This window comes from Lutra lutra, chromosome 9 (genome assembly GCF_902655055.1).
Source record: "Lutra lutra chromosome 9, mLutLut1.2, whole genome shotgun sequence".
Lineage (NCBI taxonomy): Eukaryota > Metazoa > Chordata > Mammalia > Carnivora > Mustelidae > Lutra > Lutra lutra.
The window spans coordinates 65,583,399-65,604,486 of NC_062286.1; the positions used below are offsets into that span (position 1 = coordinate 65,583,399).

The 21,088-nt window shown below is 36.1% G+C and overlaps 1 long non-coding RNA gene across 1 annotated transcript in view; it reads right to left on the reverse strand.

The window, feature by feature from the left end:
* Window positions 1-646: 646 nt before the first annotated feature.
* LOC125109728 (uncharacterized) overlaps window positions 647-21,088 on the reverse strand; it is a 69,689-nt gene continuing 49,247 nt past the window's right edge. Inside the window, exons 3-4 of the long non-coding RNA XR_007130361.1 lie at window positions 17,830-17,901; window positions 647-830 (exon numbers count right to left, since the gene is read on the reverse strand). This is a non-coding gene — a long non-coding RNA (uncharacterized LOC125109728). The remainder of the gene's footprint in view (window positions 831-17,829; window positions 17,902-21,088) is intronic.

The window sequence follows — 21,088 nt, forward strand, 5'->3', positions numbered from 1 at the left end:
CCTCTAGTGTCTCACATCTAACAATGCAGTCTGAAATTCTGAAAATTAATTCAAGGATTACAATAGAGTATGATGCCTATTCAGACATGGTGCTTAATGAACACATACCAGAATTCTACTTGAAGCAATTCTAGTGCTAGGATCAGGCAGTCTCTTACCCATTAGTACCCATTTGTGTAAACAAATGTCTAGGTCAGGCCCTCTGATTAAGTTGGGTTCCAGCTACTCCTTTCGTAGTCCAGATCGAACTGATTTTTGCTCCATGTGATTTGTTCTCTGTATCAAGGTTCTGAAACTTACATGACTCCCAGAGATCAGGCAAGGTTGGACAAATGAGTAAAGTAGGTTGGACGATAGTGGAAACAGTGAAGACTAAGGAAAACTAGAGAGGTTGGAGCTCACCAAAAGGCCTGTGGTTTCAACTACAAACAACTAGAATGCTGGCCAAACAAAACATACTTTGGCCTGAGTTCTACCAACTGTCTCTACTACTGGCTGGCTACTTCTGCGCCTGTGCTATAAGGAAAGCTTCTTAAGATTCTACAGTGGTTTTGAAACAAATATAACATGGGGGATAATTTAGAACTCTTTTCATTTTGATTCAAGCAATACGGGGATTAAAGTCAATAAATATTTCTATCTCCCTTTCCAAGTGGTGGGACACAAGAAACAAGTGGTCACAGTTCTCTTCTTTCTGCTTTCTAATGACTTTCACCTGCACAGATCAGCACATTACCTTTAATTCTCATTTTCACTCTCACTCATGCTTCACTCTTTTTTCTTCCTTATTCCACATGTCTCTTCCTGATTTCACAAAACATTTTTCTTTCCTATATGAACACAGATTTACTTTAAAAACAAAGACACCTAGATGGTTATCTAATGTATATTGCTAGAAATAACCATTCTGATAGTGGCTCTTAGAAATTATTATCCTTCTCTTCAAAAGTGAGAAAAAGGAATTCCAGCTTGAACTTTTTTGAGAAATGTATGTATGGATGTAACTGAAACATTTGTGAAAGGTAAAGCATGATTAACATAGCAGATGGAAGGTAACTTTTAAAAAAATTCTAGCAGTCGTTTGCTTCAACTTCTTTTTTTTTTTAAGTAAGGGAAATTCTAATTATATAGTTGAAAATGGGTATTTAAAACAAACAAACAAACACTAAATTCCTAACAGGAAGTTAGTGATATAATTTAGTTTTTTCTAATCCTCTTGTTTTATTATTGCAAACTATTTCAAACTATAGAGTAATAACAAGACAAATGGATACACATTTTCCTCCCTCAGAATTCACATATAGCTCTCACAAGCTATCTTCAACCAAAACACTACAAAGGAAGATAATGCTTATTTATAGTTCTAAGAGTCACATTTGGGAATATAACATACAAATGACACAGAAGGAATGGCAATTTCTGGATGTGCTTATGTTTCTCATAATATTTATTTTCTTCCAAGATACCTGGAGTGCTAACCCATATTGAATCTACAATGTCAAGTTATATTATTTTTCCTTTCATCAATCTTCACCATTTCTATTTCATTTGTTGTCTAAAATCTTTAAGAAATGTAGGGTTTCAGAAGGCAACACATTCTATTTTTTACCATATGTGTACATGTACAAAATTTTTGTTCCTATCAGTATAATTTGCCTCATAAAACTTCCAATTGTAATAGTTCTGCCCTCTGGTTAACAAGTTCAGTTATCTTATAGACTTCTAAATTGACTGAAGAGAGTCAAAATTTCTACCTCTACCTTCCAAGTCTTCTCTTGACCATACTTTTTACAGAAGCCCTTCTAATGCCCATCAGGTGACACAGTATTCCATTCTACTCAGACAATTTCTGAGCTTGGAACTCTCGGATCATGTGCCAGTTTGTCAATGATCTTCTTAAAGTATGTTATTAAGAACAAAACACAGTATTTCAGCAGTGTTCTAGTTAGACTGAAATACAATGGGATTCTTATCTTTTATTCTAGAAACAGTGCTTCTCCTTCAACATCATGAAAACACTCAGAAATTAACTTGAGAAGTCAATAGAACACACTGTTTTCTCATGATCTACCCAAATTTTAGAGCTCCCTTTACAAGATGCAAAAGTTACAATCATGAAATCATGGTGAACATCCCTGATAGAGATAATTTTTCCTGATGGGGTACTCACATTCATATATAAGATTAAGAGGGCCTGCACAGTTTTAAATATACCTGAAACACTATTAATTATTATTGTTATACTATTAACAATAAAATAACAACTATTTTAGCCTGGGCTTTGATTGTAATTTGAGGGGTGAAGTGTCATGTAGAATTGAGTGTGCTATTTTTCTCATCTTTCACTAACTAAATCAAAACTGGGAAGTAATAAGGAATATAAATTCTACATTAAGCTTCAGACCTAATATTTACTTTTATCAACTTCTTTTGAAATAATTTTTTTTTCTTCACACTTTAAAATGTGGATTTTCATCTTACTGCTTGGATTCCAACAAGATATATTATAGATGGATATCATTTTTTTTTAACAGCAAAGCATGTTGATACAGTTTTTCTGTTACAACAGGGATCTAGGGATTTGTCAACACATTTGTACTCAAACTATATTTTTTGCTAAAAAAAAAAAAAATCATGCCTAGAAGCATCAACAAATAAAACTGATAGAAGCAAACTTGCTCTGGTAAAATAGTATGATGATCACCACGTCTCTCTTTTACAGCAGGTGCTCATCATTGTGGGACCTATACAGAATTCCTACTGCTCTTCAAGGCACAGTTTTAAGACCATTGTCTTAAAGCAGTAGAGAGAAATAAATTATGTAGTAGCAACCTGTTAGAGACTGAAAACTGAGGAGGAGAGGCAAAGAGTGGGAAATTTAAAGACTCCTGAGAGACTTTCTACCTAAACTCAGAATATTCTTCTTTTAAAAAAAATTTTTTTATTTATTTATTTGACACTGAAAGAGAGATCACAAGTAGGCAGAGAGGCAGGCATAGATAGAGGAGGAAGCAGGGTCCCTGCCGAGCAGAGAGCCCGATGTGGGGCTCGATCCCAAGACCCTGAGATCATGACCTGAGCTGAAGGGAGAGGCTTAACCCACTGATCCACCCAGGTGCCCCAGAATATTCTTCTCAAACCATGAAGTACACATCCATCTTACATACAAATTCTTTTGATTGTCTTCTCTTAACATTTCCTGAGAATTTTTCAAAATATACTTCAAACACAGGTGTTTTTCTGTTAGAGGTAAAACATTTTTGTGTAAGTTTTAGCAATTCCGATTTTTCACTTAGCTCCTGTAGAAAACATCCCATTCAGCTTCACTAAAATTTTCCAAAACACAAGTCTGTCTTCCTTGTCACATTTCTTTTCTTTTCTTTTTCTTTTTTCTTTTTTTAGATTTTATTTATTTATTTGACAGACAGAAATCACAAGCAGGCAGAGAGGCAGGGGAGGCAGGGAGGGAGGCAGGCTCCCTGCTGAGCAGAAAGCCCAATGGGGGGCTCCATCCCAGGACTCTGGGATCAAGACCTGAGCTGAAGGCAGAGGCTTTAACCCACTGAGCCACCCAGGCACCGCTCCTTGTCACATTTCATCTGTGGTTTCCATTGGGAGAAGAAATTGCCTCCAAACTGGGAGATGTTCATTAGACCATTACTTAAAAAGCACTAACATGGAGCCATATCTTCCTTTCTCTTTCACTCTCCATCATGAGATTCCTTGATAGTCTTGAGATTTGTACTTGTAAATCTTCCAAAGGAGGCCACCCAGTAAGGCCCCAAATCTCTCGTGACCCTCATGTTTTTTCCTAAGTGACAAATAAGGATTTAAGTGATACTCTTAATGACCAGATAGCCAGTAATTCAGAAGCCACTGGAAAAATTCAGTGGTCAGGGTGTTGTATTCTATTTCAAAAGATAACTAGAACTCACAAGGCTGAGTTAGAGTCAATCACACAGGAAACCTCTGTTTTCCCATCTTCCCTGCAAATGCACCACTACTTAACAGTACATGATGTATTCTGCTACTGAGGAGAAAGGAAAGGGAATGGAATGGAACTGGAAGACACCCCCCCCCCCATGAAAATCTGCAAGAACTGACTATGTACAATCATCAAATACATGTCTGGATTCCTTCACCTACTGAGGTCACCCTGCTCCATAATATTTAGATTCCTTACTAACTACACTTAGACTACATACTCAGGTATATATTCATAAGCAAACCAAAATACATAGAGACTCTCTGGTTGATTTTGTCCTACCAAATTGTGTGTGTGTGTGTGTGTGTGTGTCTGTCTGTCTGTCTATCTATGGTCTGAGCTCTTTTTTCTACACCCTGAAGAGCTAATATTTACATTATGATTTCTTTCTAACACTAGGACAAACGAAGAGATTCTACTTTCACCACTTATATTCAACATAGTACTGGAAATTCTAGCCATTCCAATAAGGCAAAAAGAAGAAATAAAATTTACAATAGCCAAATAATGGAAACAGCCCAAGTGTCTATGTTCAAGTATCCATTGATTGACAAATAGATAAAGAAAATGTGATATATATATACAATGAATATATTCAGCTACAAAAAGGAATGAATGTTGCCATTTGCAACAAAATGGATAGAGCTAGAGATTATAATGCTAAGTAAAAAAGTCAGTCAAAGAAAGATAAATACCATATGATTTCACTCATATATAGAATTTAAGAAACAGAACAAGCAAAGGAAAAAAAAGAATGAGACAAACCAAGAAACAGACTCTTAACTATACAGAGCAAACTGATGGTTACCAGACGGGAAGTGGGTGGAGGGATAGGTGAAATAGGTGATGGGAATTAAAGAGTACACTTGTCCTGATGAGCACGGGTGATGTATAGAATTGCTGAATCACTATATTGTAAACCTGTAACTAATGTAACACTCTATGTTAATTATACTGGAATTAAATAAAACGTATACATATACATATATATTACATATATATAGTATATATATATAAGAACTGGCTGTAGACAGGGGAAATTGTGGGCTGAAAGTAGGCAACTATGATAATGTGAGGAGAGGAAGGCAGGGAAGACAAAGAGGCCGAGAAGAGAGGACAATAAAACCTTTTACTACTCAAAATTAAACAGACACCAAGATTCCAAAATAAATTCCAAAGTCAAGCATAAATAATAGTTAAATTCCAAAAGAAAGAAAGCCAACAACAAATCAATAATCTGAATTTAAATTTGCCCCAGATCAGATTAGTTTGAGGAGATAGTATGTTTATAAATGAAGAAATAATTTCCAATTTAAAACAAAAAATGTAATACGGGGTGCATGGGTGGCACAGTCAGTTAAGCATCCTGACTCTTACTTTTGGGGTCAGTTCGAGATCTGAGGGTTGTGGAATGGAACCCATGTCGGGCTCCACGCTCACCAAGGAGTCTGCTTAAGACTCTCTCTTCCTCTCCTTCTGCTCCTCCCCACTGCATATTCTCTTCTCTCTCTAAAATAATAAATAATCTTTAAAAAAAAAGAAAGTTAATAAAAATAAGATAATCAATATATTAGTCACAGTTGAGAATGAATAAATTAGAAGATAAATATTTAGTACATCATCCAAAGGGAAGACCATAAATAAAGGTATGAATATGAAAGAGTAGTTATGAGACATGCTAATGAGAGTGAAGGAGATCAAAATGGATACACACACACATAAAGAACAGTATTTGAGCAATAGTGTGGAGCTCAAATTAGATTAATATAAATACTAAATCAGACAGTGCCAATTCAAGAAAGTAAATTATATATGAATTCCATTTATAAGCATGAATGTAAGCATTTTAAGTAAACTACTTGTAAATTGAATTCAGCAATATGAAAAAATTCACATCAGAAATGCAGGGAGTGGGGGCACCTGGGTGCCTCAGTGGGTTAAAGCCTCTGCCTTCGGCTCAGGTCATGATCCAGGGTCCCGGGATCAAGCCCCACATTGGGCTCTCTGCTCCGCAGGGAGCCTGCTTCCCCCTCTCTCTCTGTCTGCCTCTCTGCTTACTTGTGATCTCTGTCTGTCAAATAAATAAAAAATTAAAAAAAAATGCAGGAGTACTCGACATCAGAAAATTTATTTATGAAATTGACAATTATTATTGGGTAATTCACAGAAATGGAAATGTGAATGAACAATAAACATTGGAAATGGCAGTCAACCCTCACTAGAAATCAGGGAAATGCCAAATTAAAAAAATAATAACATTTTAAATCATTAGATGGCCAAAATTAAATTGAACTTAAGTGTTTTAACAATGGAGAGAAATGGGGACTCACATATATTTATAGTGGGGAAATGAAAAAAACCTTTGATGTTTAAAGGTAAAAAAGAAGTTAGGGAGGAAAACATAATTGCCTGATAAATTTGTTCAAAGTTTGTAAACTTCAAATATAGTATAGTATATTGCACACAGATGCCTTATAATGTAATAGAATAAAACCTACATGGGAAAGAAGCAGAAGAATGGGACTACAGGCAAGCTTCAGCCGTGTTTATAATGATTTATTTCTTTAAAAATGATGAAAAGCCCGTGTGTAGCAATACCAAGATTTGATAATGTTCAGTTATCACATTGTCTTCTGACTTCTCTGTATGCTTGTATTTTTTTCATTTATTTATTTATTTATTTATTTATTTATTTATTTATTTATTTATTTTTTATTTGTCAGAGAGAGAGGAGAGAGAGCGAGCACAGGGCAGACAGAATGGCAGGCAGAGGCAGAGGGGAAGAAGCAGGCTCCCGCCAAGCAAGGAGCCCGATGTGGGACTCGATCCCAGGACGCTGGGATCATGACCTGAGCTGAAGGCAGCTGCTTAACCAACTGAGCCATTCCAGGCGTCCCTTTTTCATTTATTTTTATGGTCAGGTATAGAAGTTGGGACAAAAATCAGATTTTTAATGAAAAATGAATAAAATAAATAAAATAAAATGTAAAAATAAATGAAGACAGGAGTATCAGTTACTACCAAGTTAGGGTAGTGTCCATTCTTTTCTTCTACCCTTTTATAGCTAAATTTCTTCTTTTTTAAAATCATTTTTATTTTAAGTACAATAGTTAACATACAGGTTATATTAGTTGCAGGTGTAAAATATAGTGATTCGACACTCTATGCATTAGTCATAATGTACTCTTAATCCCCATCACTTATTTTACACATTGCCCCACCCAACTCCCCTCCGATAACTATCAGTTTATTCTCTATAATTAAGAGTCTGTTTCTTGCTTTTTCTCTCTTTTTTATCCTTTGCTCATTTGTTTTATTTCTTAAATTCCAAATATGAGTGACATCGTTATGGTATTTGTCTTTCTCTGATGGACTTATTTCACTAGTATTAATTCTCTAACCCATCTATGTTGTTGCAAATGGCAAGATTTCTTCCCTTTTTCTGGCTGGAGTAATATTCAATTAGGTTACATATCACTTCTTTATCCATTCATCTATCACTGCCACACTTGGGTTAGTTCCATAATTTGCTATTGTAAAAACTGCTGCAGTCAACATAGGAGTACATATATCTTTTCAATAAGTGTTCTCATATTTTGGTGTAAACACCCAGTAGCAGAATTATTGGATCATTTGATAATTCTATTTTAGTTCCTTGAGGAACTGCCACAGTTTTCCACAGTGGCTATACCAATTGCATTTCCCACCAACAGTCCCTTTTTATACGAATCCTTGCCAACATTATTGTTTCTTGTGTTTTGATTTTAGCCATTCTGACTGGTGTGAGGTGATATTCATTGTAGTTTCATTTTGCATTTCCCTGATGATCAGTGGATATTGAGCATCTTTTCATGTGTCTGTTGGCCATTTGCGTGTCTACTTTGGAAAAATGTCTCTTCATGTCTTCTGCCCATTTTTTACCCAGCTTACTTGTTTTTTTGGTGTCGAGTAGTATAAGTTCTTTATATAGTTTCAGATGCAAATATTTATCACACATGTCATTTGCAAATATCTTCCCCACTTAGGTTGTCTTTTAATTTTTTTGGTTGTTGGTTTTTTTTTTTTTTTTTCTGTGTAGAAGCTCTTATTTGATGAATTCCCAATAGTTTATTTTTTTTAAAAGATTTTATTTATTTATTTGACTGACAGATCACAGGTAGGCAGAGAGAGAGAGGAGGAAGCAGGCTCCCTGCAGAGCAGACAGCCCATGTGGGGCCTCAATCCCAGGACTCTGAGATCATGACCTGAGCCGAAGCACTAAGCCACCCAGGCGCCCCCCCCAATAGTTATTTTTACTTTTGTTTCCCTTGCCTCAGGAGACATATCTAGAAAGATGCTGCTATAGCTAATGTCGGATCAATTACTTCTGGTGATCTTGGCTAGAATTTTTTACGGTTTTCAAGCTTCACATTGGGTCCTTAATCCACTTTGCACTTATTTTTGTGTGTGGTGTAAGAAAGTGGTCCACTTTCATTCTTTTGCATTTGGCCCTCCAGTTTTCTCAGCACCATTTGTTTAATAAAGAGACTGTCTTTCTCCCATTGCACATTTTGCCTCCTCTAACAAAGATTAACTATTAAATCATGTGTTTATCTCTGGGTTCTCTATTCTATTCTATTCTATTCTATTCTATTCTATTCTATTCTATTCTATTCTATTCATCTAGTGTCTATTTTTGAGCTAGTAGTATACTGTTTGAGCACTATAGCTTGGTAGTATCTCTTGAAATCTGGAATATAATACCTCCAGTTTGTTCTTTTTCAGGATTGCTTTTGCTATTAAAGGTTTTTTGTGGTTCCATACAAATTTTAGGATTATTTCTTCTAGTTCTGTGAAAAATATTGTTGGTATTTTGATAGGGATTGCATTGAATCTGTAGATTGCTTTGGGTATTATACACATGTTATTTATTCTTCCAATCCATGAGTGTGAATGATCTTTCCACTTGTTTGTGTCATCTTCAGTTTCTTTCATCAGTGTTTTATAGTTTTCAGAGTATAGGTTTTTCACCTCCTTAGTCAAGTTTCTAGGTTTTAATTTTGTTTTGATGCACTTGAAAATGGGATTGTTTCTGAATTCTTTTTCTGTTGTTATTCATTTTTTTGTATATGAATGTAATAGATATCTGTATATTGATTTTGTTTCCTGAAACATTATTAAATTCATTTACAGTTCTAGCAGTTTTTTGATGAAGTCTTTAGTTTTCTATATATAGTATTATATTACCTACAAATACTGAGAATTTTACTTCTTCCTTACCAATTTGGATGCCTTTTATTTCTTTTCCTTATCTGCTCACTGTGGCTCGAACTTAAAATTCTATGTTGAATAAAGAGTGGACATCCTTATCGTGTTCCTTATCTTAGGGAAAAAGCTGTTTTCTCAGTGTTTCAAGCTGAGTATGATGTTAGTTGTGGGTTTTTCATCTATGGACTTCAAATTTTGAGGTACGTTCCCTCTAAAACTACTTTGTGAGGGCTTTCTTTTTATCATAATGGATGTATATTTTATCATGTTTTTTCTACATCTATTAAAACAATCATATGTTTTTAATCTTTTCTCTTGTTGATTTGATGTATTATATTGATTGATTTGCAAATACTGAAATACCCTATATCCCAGGAATAAATTCTACTTGATTGTGGTGAATGATTTTTGTAAATGTATTGTTGGACTCAGTTTGCTAATATTTTGTTGAGGATTTTTACATCTATGTTCATCAGAGATGTTGGCCTGTAGTTGTCTTCTTTTTTTTCTCCTCCTTCTCCTCCTTCTCCTTCCTCCTCCTCCCTCCTCCTCCTCCCTCCTCCTTCCTCCCTTTTCCTCCTCCTCCTCCCTCCTCCCTTCTCCTTTCTCCTTCTCCTTCTTTTTTTGATAGTGTCTTTATCTGGTTTTGGTATCAAGGTAATGCCGGTGTCATAGAATTAACTTGGAGGCTTTCCATCTTCTATTTTTTGAAAGAGTTTGAGAAGAATAGGTATTAACTTTTCTTTAAATGTTTGATAGAATTAATCTGTGAAAGCATCTGGTCCTGGATTTCTGTTTGTCGGGAGTTTTTTTATTACTGATTCAATTTCAATGCTGCTAATTGGTCTGTTCAAATCTTCTATTTCTTCCTGATTCAGATTTGGGATTTATATGTTTCCAAGAATTTATCCATTTCTTCTAGGTTTCCAAATTTTTAGCATATAATTTTTCATAATAATCTCTTATAATCCTTTATATTTCTGTGGTGTTGGCAATTATTTCTCCTGTTTAATTTGATTTTGTTTGAGCCCTTTCTTTTTCTCTCTCTGTTATTTTGTTCTGTTTTGGTTTGTTTTTGGTTTGTTTTAGTTTGGTTTGGTTTGGTTTTGGTTTTGATGAGTATGGCTTTTCTCTTTTCAAAGAACCAGATCCTGGTTTCATTAATCAGTTCTATTGTTTTGTTGTTGTTGTTTATATTTCATTTGTTTCTGCTCTAATCTTTATTATTTTGTTCCTTCTACTGGTTTGGGATGTTGTTTGCTCTTCTTTTTCTACCTCCTTTAGGTATAAGGCATAAGGTTACCTCCTTTAGGTATAAGGTTATTTGAGACTTTTCTTGCTTTTGAAGTAAATCTGTATTGCTATTAAGTTTCCTCTTATAACAGGTCTTGCTTCATCCTAAGATTATTGGACTATTGTATTTTCAATTCGATTTGTCTCTATGCATTTTTTAAATTTCCTCTTTGATTTCTTCGTTGACTCATTCATTGTTTAGTAGCACTTGATTTAATCATGTATTTGTGTTCTTCCAGATTTTTCTTATGGCTGATTTCTAGTTTTCTAGTATTATGGTCAGGAAAGATGTATGGTATGACTTAAATAATTTCAAATTTGTCAAGACTTGTTTTGTGGCCTAATACGTGGATCAACTCTGGAGAATGTTCCATGTGTACTTGAAAAGAATGTATATTCTGTTATTTTAGGATGGAATGTTCTGAATAGATCTGTTAAATCCATCTATGTGTCATTTGTAGCCATTGGTTGCTTGTTGACTTTCTGTTGGTATGATCTACCCCTTGATGTAAGTGGAGTGTTCAAATCCCTACTACCAGTGTTTTATTATTCAAAGTAATTATTGATAGGCATGTACTTATTGCCATTTTGTTCTTGTTTTACAATTGTTTTTATTCTCTCTCTGTTCCTTTCTTTTTGTTCTTTCTGTTCCTTTCTTCTTTTGCTTTCTTCTCATGCTTTGCTGGCTTTCTTTAGTAATATACTTGGATTCCTTTCTCTTTATTTTTTGCATATCTACTATCAGTTTGTACTTGTAGTTACCATTAGTTTGGATATAACATCTGCATATGTAAGTTTATATTAAGTTGAAAATAGCTTAAATTTGAAGCCATTCTAAAAGCACAACATTTTTAATCCTCTCTCCCCCATGTTTTACATATATGGTATCACACTTTACATCCTTCTATTTTATGAATACCTTGACTATTTTTTTAAAAATTGATTTATCTTAGAGGGAAAGAGCACAAGCAGGGGAAGGGCAGAGGGAGAGAGAGAAAGGAAGCAGACTCCTTTTTGCGTTGCAGAGCCAGACAAGGGACTAAATCCCAGGACCCCAAGATCATGACCTGAGCTAAAACCAAGAGTCAATGCTTAACCAACTGAGCCACCCAGGTGCCCCTCCCTCCACTGACTGATTTTTGTTGATATTCTTAATTTTACTGCTATTGTGTTTCCTACTTTTCTTGCTCATATTAATGTTCTTTCTCTCATTCAAAGAGTCCCCTTTAACATTTCTTGTAGGACTGTTAGTGGTGATGAATTCCTTTAACTTTTGTTTGTGAAATTCTTCATCTCCCCTATTCTGAATGACAGAATGTCTATGCTGGACAGAATGTTCTTGGCTGAACTTTTTTTTCTTTCAGCACTTTGAATACATCATTGCAATCCCTTCTGGGCCTATAAAGTTTCTGCTGAAAAATCACCTCCTGACCTTATGAGATTTCTCTTGTATATAACAATTTTCTTTTCTCTTTAAATTTCTTTTTTCTCTTTAAAATTCTCTTTATCACAACCTCTTGCCATTTTTTAAAAGATTTTATTTATTTATTTATTTATTTGACAGAGAGAGAGAGAGATCACAAGTAGGCAAAGAGGCAAGCAGAGTGGAGGAAGCAGGATCCCTGCTGAGCAGAGATCCCAATGTGGGCCTTGATCCCAAGACCCTGGGATCATGATCTGGGCCAAAGGCAGAGGCTTAACCCACTGAGCCACCCAGGTGCCCACCTTTTGCGATTTTAATTACTAAGTACCTTGGTGTGGACTTCCATGGATTGATATTTTTGGGGGCTCTCTGTGCCTCTTAAATCTGGATTTCTGTTTCCTTCTATAGATTCAGGAAGTTTTCAGCTATTATTTGTTTAAATATATTTTCTGCCCCCTTTTCTCTCTTTTCATTCTGGAATCTTTATAATGCAAATATTTTATATTTGATGATGTTGCTGAGTCCCTAAGTCTATTTTCATTTTGCATTATTTTTTTTCTCTGTCTTCTTCAGCTTGATTGCTTTTCATTACTCTCTCCTCCACATTGTTGATCTTTTCTTTGGCTTCCTCAATTATACTATTTATCCCACCTCATGTATTTTAATTTCAGTTATTCAGTTCTTCATCTCAGATTGGTTCTTGTTAAGGGTCTCACTGAGATCGTCCACTCATTTCTTAAGTCCAATGCATATCTTTATGACCACTGCTTTATATTCTCTAGCAGGCATATTACTTACCTCTGTTTTGTTTAGGACTCTTGCTATGATTTTGTCCTCTTTTTTTATTTAGGACGTATTCCTCTGCCTCCTCATTTTGTCTAACTCTGTGTCTGTTTCCATTTGTTAGGAAAGTCAGCTATATCTCCTATTCTTTGAAGTAGTGACTTTATGAAAAAAGGCCCTGTAGTGGTCTATAGTGCAGTGTCCCTGTTACTAGAAACTGGCATTTCAAGTGTGCCTCCTATGTCTGTTGCATATGCCCTACTTGTGGCTTAACTGCTTTTGCCATCAGTTCTTCATTTTGCCATCCAGTTCTTCATCTATAGTGGTTCTCTTTGAGTGTTGTGAGTAGAGTTTGATTCCTTTCTTGTTAGTGCTCCAATCTTGGGCCACCTGCAGTTTGGGTTGAGTTAGAGCAGGTGTTTTCCAGGGATGCAGTATTACTCATCTCTAGGGCACTCTTACTGTGTTGTGCCCTGAGAAGCTTTTGTTGGTGGCCTGCTGCTGGGGCTGCAGTTAAATCAGTATATGTGGTTATCTTCCCCTCTCTCCAGAGCAGAAATCACTTTGGAGTGGTGCTGGCCCCTCTCAGAGCCGTTTGCACACCATCAGGCCTATGAAAAAGTTTTGGATGGATCCCAGCCAAGTGTGAATTGGAGGGGGCAAGTCTGCTGGAGAATGTAGAATGGGATGTGTAGTGTTACCAAGGTTGGCACAGTTCTGATATGGGAGGCAACATGGAGCTGCCTTAGAAAACTGATGCCATAGAGCTAAAGGGGGTGAATCCACAGGAGAACATGGAGATGGGGTGTGTGGTGCCTGGAAGATCTGTGCAAATTCACTGTAGGAGAGGACTGCAGCCACCCAAATATCCTTCTGAGGCTGGCTGGGCTGGACGAGGCAGAACTGCAGAAGAGTGTCAGGGTAGGGTATGGATTGTATGTAATTCGGTGTAAAGTGTTGGTGCTGTGCCAGCTCCCACAGATATCTGGGTATCTAGGCTTGGGGGCAGGACAGAGAAATGGAGCATGCCAGCTCTTTTACTCTTGGAAAGTCTCCCAACAATACTTGCCCTTCCAGCCTATGGCACGAGAGTATTAAAAAATCTCCTTCCTGTATACACCATGTGTTTTTCAAATAGTTATTTCTGTGCTGTATCTCTGCAAGACTGTTTGCTATGCTGTCTCTTTAAGGGCAGGGATTCAGTTTCTTTTTTGCCTCCTGGCTCTCCCAGAGCAGAGCCCACTGATTTTTTAAGTTCTAGGTTAAGTCCCACTAACTGTAAGAACTCACAAAATTAGCCCCCTCTGGTTTTCAAAACCAAATATTATGGAGATTCATCTTCTCCATATGGTTTACCTGTGCCTAGGTTGCATGTGAGGGACTTTTTCTTTCCCCTCACCACTCCTACTGCATATATCCCTCCTGCCAACTGCCCCACAGGTCCATGGGTTCCTTTAGCACCAGACCACATCTCCATCCTTCTTATCTTTTTCAATTGTGGCATCTTCTCTATATTTAACTGTGGAAAGTCTGTTCTGCCAGTCTTGGGTTACTTTCTGGGTTTGTTACACTGGCACAGGTGTTATTCAGTTGTATCTGTGGAATGAGGTGAGCTTAGAATCCTCCTACTCTGCCATGTTCCCCAGAAGCCTATAACCAGTTCTTACTATGGAATTCCAAAGCCTGTCCCCTGTTGCTTCATGGGAGAAATCATAGGTCAATTTGCTGAGTCAAAGAATGACTTGATTTTATTTCTGATCACCAGAAGATCACTTTTCTCTTCCTTAGACTCACTGCTTACTTTAACACTGTAGATTCAGGATATTAGGTGAAAAATAATACTTTATCATTTTTAAGGTTCATGCATTTGGGGAATCTATCTCAGCTCTGGATGCAAACAATCAGCATGTCAGATCCTATGTCAGACCTGACATGAGGAAAAAGCTCATGCCCAGTTGAGTACAGATTCAACACCATCCACTGTTTAGTTTCTCTTTTCTATTTCTGAACTCTAGAGAAGTTTAACCTTGTTTTGGGCTCAGCTCTGTCTCCTTAATTTTCCCTAAAATTCTGATCAAGGTTGCTTTGTGTTTTTATAAAAGAACATCGAACATGAACTTACTATGCCACCCCAAATAGCCTCCATTAACAACACCCTATATTTGTTCTTCATAACTGAATTTAATGGCACATGATATTTAAAATTAATCCAATGCAGGAGTATCAAAGGCTTTTGCCCCATTCTGGCTCTGCAGTGCTTTTAAGAACACCTGCACCATGTATGTCATATAAAGCTTAATAACTGTATGTTGCATTTTTAAAAAATCATTTTTAAATCATATTTTGTATTTCACATAGACACACATAAATTCTGGAAGTTCTGCTTCTATGTGGGACATGTGTAAATAAGAATCAGTTTTGAGAAATAGTGCTGTGCTTTCTTTTAAAGCCATCATTAAAAAGTTGTCAATGTTTTCCTCTGAGAATTGTGCCTTTTAATCCACTGGTCCATGAGACTTCCTTTCAAGCTCAGTCTAATTCATCTTTTGAGATAAAATTCAAATACCAATGCTCAAGTCACCCAGTTTTAAATGTTTAAATTAATTTTCTCCTACTTTCTGTAGCATGTTAATTTCTAGACATTTTGTTTTAAACAAATTCTAATGATCTTTTTTTTTTAAGATTTTATTTATTTATTTGACAGAGAGAGACACAGAGAGAGAGGGATCACAAGCAGGGAGAGTGGGAGAGGGAGAAGCAGGCTTCCCACTGAGCAAGGATCCAGATGGGAGGCTGGATCCCAGGACCCTGGAATCATGACCTGAGCTGAAGGCAGATGCTTAAGGACTGAGCTACACAGACACCCCTCTAATTATCTTTCTCATGCTAATTAAGTAGGGGGAAAATCCTACAATGTAGCCACTTGAGCTTTTCTGAAGGAAAAGCTGGATGATGGAGTGGGACTACAATAGTTAACATATAAATGTTACCCAAAGATGAAAACCAGTGGTGCACATTAAGAAGCCTAAAACGTGTCTTTACATGCTGGGAAACAGATTATGGGGAAGTCATGAGTGTATAGCTCACAGTTTATGACTGGAACCTGGGTCAGTGATGATGCCATTATTTCAGGATTCAGTATTTTGAAGGGCAAAGAAAGATAGACTCTTCTTCCTCAAAGGAGTGATTGTAAGCAAAGGATGTGGAATGGTATCAGTCCCTTATCTGTGCTGCTGAGAGGACTTCTACCCTACCCTTTGGTGGCTGGACTATGCAGTATCCAGATGAAGATGAACTGTTTCCATGACATGGAAGCCATGGGTGTACTTAATAAAAATAATTTTGGCAGACACCTTGGGTCACAGCCAGGTTGGGGTATAGGTAGATAATATTTTTAGGAATCCCTGAAGTAAAGCATACCATTAATCCTTTCTTTTAAGAAGACAACCTACACGGTTTAAGGCAGACTGATGGCAAGCAGTATTATTTATATTTTAAAGGGAAAAGCAAAGTTGACACAAGAAATCAAGTAACTGGTCTCAGAGATTATATGCTCAAAGTGGAAAAGACCACTAGTTAAATATTCACTAACAAAAGTATGACTTTGGACAATAAAAAACAAGAGCATCATATGAGTTATGAGCCACATAAGAATTTTAAGTTATATTTTCAGTGAGAATTCAGTGAGACATGTTTTAATTATTTAAGATTTCTATCCCATTGTATACAAACTGTCTCTGCTAGTGGAATCAATGGTAACTCCTTTCCTTTATTCTGTAGGTGTCTGATGAGATAAAACATGATAATGGAATGGGGCAGTATACATTTGGAAAAAAATTAATGTGCATTTATATTTTTAAAAAATGCTCTATGAGAAAGGTAAGTTTTGTAGTCCCCGTAATAATCATTTTTTAAAAAAATGAAATTAAATAGAATTTTATTCTTGCTCCAAATCAAAATGCAATTGGTATAAGCAATGTATTATTTCTCACCAAATAGCTCTATTATACAGTACTTTATCTATTTCTTAACACATTGTTATAGAAAATAAGATGGTAAATATATTACCCTGATAATAAATACACCAGCACTCACAAACTCACAAGCAATACACACCTGACATCAACTTACTCTCTACACAACTCACTTAATGTTGAAAACAAATTGCCTGATGTAAAGTAGACATTCAACACTTCTAAATGGTTGAATGAATTAAAACATGTTTTTGAAGGAGTACAGGAAAAGGAAGTGTGAAAATGAAGTCATTATATGAAAGTTTCATTCAGCTCAGGAAGAGCTTCCATAGTTATAGCATCACAGATGTCTGCCTGACAAATTTGCTTCTTAATCCCAAATCTGGAAAAAAGGATGTTAATATTTTTTATTTATCTTCCCCTAGAGAAACTCAAAACCTTTCATGTGTTGAATACCTGTTCTGTACAATGTGCTAGAAAGAAGTACTTTTGAGCACAGAAAGTGTTGCTGAGTGCAAGATGGCCTGGAGTACTGGAGGTAATAAAAGGAGCACTGTCCACAGTGGGGAACAGGGATCAAAGTTCATGACCCTTAGTCTTTCATTCTAATAACTGGCACAAAGGCTTTTTGAAGAGTTTATCTCCTCATGTTCTTGGCTGGGCTTCATTCTGTGGGGGTGGAGGGTTTTTTTTTTTTTTTTTTTAATTACAAGAAATGTTTAGTTGAAAATAAAGTTTATATTCCTCCCTCTTACAGGAATACTCCAGAAGGCTAGTGCAAGTAATTTCCAGTAATGTTATCTGATGGACTCTGTAACGTTATCTGATGGATTTCTTTTTTTTTTTATATATATTTTATTTATTTATTTGAGAGACAGAGATCACAAGTAGGCAGAGAGGCAGGCAGAGATAGAGGAGGAAGCAGGCTCTCCACCGAGCAGAGAGCCCGATGCGGGGCTCGATCCCAGGACCCCAGGACCATGACCTGAGCCGAAGGCAGAGGCCCAACCCACTGAGCCACCCAGGCGCCCCATGGATTTCTTTATATAATGCTTACTCCCTTCCCTTCGCTATTACACTTTCCCTTTTCTCTATCTCGTATCACTTTGTAATTTTTTTCTTACAAAGATCATTTGCATAGAACTTGAGTCAGTCTGGATCTCTAGTGAGACTTTCAGGACAAGTGATCGATAAGTCTGCAATATTTAAGCACTGTACAAGTAATAATTAAACACTATTGTCATAGTCTTCTAATTTTAGTATATTTTTAGAAATTAAAAAATATCTATCAACAAAAATATATCAGATTTTAACATATTATTGTGTCAGAGTATTCTATGTTTTCATAAGTAATACAACCAAAACCCATGATAAAATGTTCATTATATTGTTTTAAGAATAAAGAAAAATTAATACATTCTAAAATGTAGTAAGTACATAGAATAAAAGCTTCATAAAGAACATGGTTCACTAATGTAAGTCCCATTTTTTAAATTAAAAAATACAAACCAGAGCATGTAACACTTGTGTTTTCACTACTACAATGATATACACTTGCTCTTAAATAAAATACAAACTTAACATAGCTACAGAACCCTATAGGTTCTGGCTTATTTTTCCAAATTCATCTTTCATAACTCTCTTAAGTCTCCCTTGTTCTTTAATTATATAGCCATACTGACCTTCTGTATTGCTAAACATATAATCTTTTCTGTCCAGAAATTTGCATTAAGATGTTTGCACATGCTGCTTTCTCTGCCTAGAATGTTTGGGCCGTAGGTAGCTGGAAACTTTTTCTTCCAGTTCCCAAATAAATGCAATGCTTTGGATAGGTATTCAACAGGATGCTGTACCCATACCCAGCTATCCATTCTTTCATACTGCATTATTTTATTTACCCACAGATTTTACTTTTACCTGAAATCATCGTTCTTTTTTCATTTAACTGATTTAACCATTTATTGATGGCTCTTGTCACTAGAAATGAAAGTTTCATAAGAGCAGGGGCATATTTTTGTCTTATTCACCACTCTATTCTCAGAGTCTAGAATAAAAAATGACTTAAAATTGGTACATGTTCAATAATTAACACATCCTTCCACAGGAAAGTCATGTTACAGATGTGATAAAAAGAAAAAAAATGCAGTCTCTTGGCTTTTTATCAGACCACACTCAGATTTCTTTCCCTTGAAGAAGTTAACTAAACTATCCGAAGATTAAATGTTTTAAGTATTCATTACCACTATTTCACAGCCCAGAAAGTTAGTAAAACATGAAGACAAGTCAGGAAAATAAAGTCTTTTGCCTTCAAACTGATAAAGAAGGTAGATGTTCTGCTCTCTCTAAATCCATTTACTACTACATCTTAGCACAATAGTCACTTGCAGAAGATGTGGAAACTAGAAAATAATGAATGTGAAAGACTGAAAAAGAAACATTCAGGTAATAGAAGGAGTGAAGCAGAACCCTAGAATGACAGTTATTTTCAAGACTTTTCGATGTCTGACCCTGAGTCGTTTAAAGAATAAAATCTACAATTAAAAATGGCACAGAAGAAATGGAATGGATTCAGTAAAATGGCTAGCCAAGAAAATCTGGTCTTTAGCAACACTTCTTTCAAATTATTTCTAACTATCAGTGCTAGACACTATGTATAGGTCCTCAACACCAACCCCTGTGTTCTATGTTCTCCCCTACATAACAGGAAATAGACACCATTTTCCAGGCTCCTTTGCCTAAAAGGTTCTAGTTAAGAAATTTGCAAGGGGAAAAGAAGCCATTATACTCTTCCAAAAGGTAGATGTGGGAATAGATACAGAATGATAGAGTTTCAATGGTAGCCCTGTGAGCTCTTGCAAATGCTGTAATTTGCTGATATAGGAAGCTGAAATCTCCAGCATTGTTTGTTTGTATTTCTCGTGTTTCTGAAAGCCAGCAATAGTTCTCCCTGATCTAACTTTATTAGTGGAAATGCAGGAAAGAAAATAAGGCAAGGGCTGGAAAGGCTGAGAAAGCCACTAGACCATGATGCAAGTATGACCCAGAGTTACGGAGAGAGAAGGAAAAGTAAGTGGACATGTCCTAGACTGTCTGGTAGTCCAGGGAAGACTAAATAGCTATGGAGGAGTCCTCAAATCAATGTAAGCTATTTGGAAGTTACCTAGTCTCAAGTTACCTAGGAATGAGCCTTCCTTAACATTCCTATGATGGATTTCAGAGAAAACAGGTCAGGCAAAAACATTTGCAAAATGTTTGAAATTAAAATGAGACAAAGTTAGTATAATGGGAGAATTATTGACTCTTACAACTAAATAATAATAAGGGCTTCTGGGACTTTGAAGGCAACTGGTCTTTGAAACCCAAAAGCTACTGGGCTTCATTGAGTCACTCTATCTGTTCTATAGCATTTACTCTCTTACACCAATTTTTGTTTAAAGACTGGAATCACAGCTATTACCAACTCTTAGTTTACATTTTGCAATCTTTGACACTAGAAAGCAATGTTCCCTTTCTCTTAGCACCAGCTAAAAATAAACTTTATTAAAAAATACTCTTGACTTCTGTTTGTGGCTTTGTGCTAACTATCTGAACAAATCAGGAAGAGCGGTTGTAATTATTGCCTCAGTTTGGGTGAGGGGATAAATAACACGGAATGATGAGGAGGTGGGATCACTGAACATGATAAGGCCTCCTGAGGTATTTCATTGAGATGGAAACAGATCTCCAAAAGAAGGTGAGAGAGGAAGGGCAAGGGTGCTACTTCTAGAAGAAAGAGTTGTGCCAATGTTTTTCACTATAATCAAGTGCAAGGGTTTTTTCCCACATTTTTTATCTAGTTGTTTCTGTGCTAATTAGAGACAGCTATGAATAAATGACTTATGAATGCCTAAATAGCACATCTATTACATATTAGGTCCAGCAATAATGAGAAACTGGAGAATATGTAACATAACTGGGTATGCTAGAAATTAATAAAGAGAGATGGGTCTAGTAATAATGGGAGAATATAGAACATACAGACAGGGTACATTAGAAATTTCATTCAAGTACTAATAACAGAAGTGTCTAAAACAATGACTTAAATAAGGTAGTTTTTCACATAAAAAATTGCCAGGCATAGACAAAATAGGATCAGCATGGCAGCCCCATCTTTCTCAGGAAACTAAGTTCCTATACTCTTTCCTGTTCCACCATTCTAGCTTTTCTGAAGTCCCACGCAACGACTTCTGCTTAAGTCATTTGCTAGAATCTGGTCACATCATTACACCTAGCTGCAAAGAAACCTGGGAAAAGATTTTTTTTTTAAACTGGACACAGTGCTGTACTAAAATAGATAATCAAACTGTTACTAAGAAATAGTTGATGAGGGGCACTTGGGTGGCT